This window comes from Cnephaeus nilssonii (assembly GCF_951640355.1).
Source record: "Cnephaeus nilssonii genome assembly, chromosome: 7".
NCBI classification, from domain to species: Eukaryota; Metazoa; Chordata; class Mammalia; order Chiroptera; family Vespertilionidae; genus Cnephaeus; species Cnephaeus nilssonii.
In genome coordinates, this window is record NC_137078.1 from 102,091,768 (window position 1) to 102,093,921 (window position 2,154).

The following is a 2,154-nucleotide window of genomic DNA, read 5'->3' on the forward strand; positions in this document are numbered from 1 at the left end:
GCTCAGGGCTGCCGCTCAGAAACAGATGAGCCGATGGGCTTGAAGGGACCAGGCCAATGGGGTCACATGACCCCGTGCCCTGCCTGCCGGGCACTGCCCTGTGTGCCGTTCTGCGGACACTTCTCTCCGGTCCCCCCGCCCCCCTCATCTTCCTGCAACGCCCCCGGGGCACCGTACATGCACACCCAACTCACTCCCCCAGATGGACACGCACCCTCCCCGCTCCCCGAGGCAGGGTCTGGCTGGGTGTGAGTCCCAGATGCCCAGGCAGGCAGGCAGGCAGCCTCCAGGGCGGCGCCAGAGTGTGGGGTTTGTCCCTATGTCCGCCTTTTCTGCACGCCCTCCCCCCTCAACATACCACAGCCACACGCTTCCTCTGACCTTGGCCACGGCCTGCGCCCGGCTCTTTCCAGCCCCCCACCAGCGTGTTCTCCCGGAGGCGGGTCTGAGGAGCCTCTGACCGCGGGCCAGCAGAGGGCATGGCCATGAACCCGGCCAGGGTCCCTCGTGGGCCCTCCCTGGTGGAGGCCTGAGACCAGGCCTGAGGCGCACAAGGCGTCACCCCAGCCGGGTGTTACCAGGCTGTCCTGGGGGAGGTGGGGGGGGGGGCAGTGCTGGGAGCGGCCCGGCCTCCTCCCAGGTCTTTGGCCCCCTCGGGGCTCTGACCCCCGAGGTCCCTGCAGGGCAGCCCCCGGCTCGGCGCTGGACCAGCCGCTGCAGGAACCGCTGCAGGGTTTTATGGGTTTGCCTTAAAGATTTTATTTCCAGAAGAAACCAAAGCAATTAATCCAAATTACAGAGTAGTCATTTGCAATAATATTTGCTTTAAATATATATATTTTTAAAAACCCCTAAGCTGTGAGCCTCCGGTGAATTGGGGGTGAAGGACACCTTGGAATAATTACACTTTCTGCCGGTTTTATGTTGTGAAAATGGCCTGGCCGATGGTGGGGGGGGGCTGTAAAACGTTCCGCCGACTCGCTTATAAAGAGCACGTTATTTTTCTCGGCGAGTTCTGCCAGGAGAGCCACACGGACCGCCTCCGAGGTGGATTTCTTCCCAGGAGCCCCGGCCCGGCCAGCCGGGGGCGACCAGGAGGACAGGCCCGGCCCGGTGGGGGGTCCCCACGCTGGCAGACATCCAGGTGTGCGAGGGGACCCAGGTTCACCGGTCCCCTTTGTCTCGGTGACTTTGGGGAGCTTCTTGCCCCGTGGGTGAGCACAGCCCGGCGGTGCGGGGGGTGGGGGTAATGATGGGGGGGCGCGGCCTCGCCCACTAGGACCCTCCAGCCAAGGAGTACATCTGGTGAGCGGCTCAGACGCCTGAAACATGGGGATTGGCTACAAGAGTAAATGGGGCAACATCGGAGCGCTCGCCACGCCAGCCAGGGCACCTGCCTTTGGCGCCAGGGCAGCCACTGTGCCGGGGCCTGAGGAGGGAGACGGGTCTCCTGTCCCGCCCACGGGCATCAGCCAGCGCCCGCTCCCAGGTCTGCGGCGGGAGGGGTGTCTCCCGGCTGGGCCCACCTTTTAGTTTTCCTGCGTGTCTTCTGAGGACACGCCTTTAATTTCAGCAACGCCTTTCCCCCGTTTGTACGTCGTGCTTTTGTGTCTGTCCCGTTGAAAAATCTTGGCCTGGCCCAATGTCACCCGGATTTTCTAGTGCAGCATCTTACTTTTACAGTTTTCATTCTTTTTTTTAATATATTTTATTGATTTTTTCACAGAGAGGAAGGGAGAGGGAGAGAGAATTAGAAACATCGATGAGAGAGAAACATCCATCAGCTGCCTCCTGCCCACCCCCCCCCCACCGGGGATGTGCCCACAACCCAGGTACATGCCCTTGACCGGAATCGAACCTGGGACCCTTCAGTCCGAAGGCCGACGCTCTATCCACTGAGCCACACCGGTCAGGGCTACAGTTTTCATTCTTCTATTCGGATTGAAGATCCATTTGGAGTTGTCTTTTGTACAGTGTGAGATAAGGGTCAACATTCTTTTTATTTTTATTTTTTTTGCATTTGAGTGTCCAATTCTTCCAGCATCATTTTCTGAGACGTCTAGCATCTCCCCCCCCCCCCCCCCCCCCGAGCTGCCTCGGCAACCGTGCCTGAAATGGATCGGCCCAGCGCGCAGGGTCTGTGTGTGGATGCCG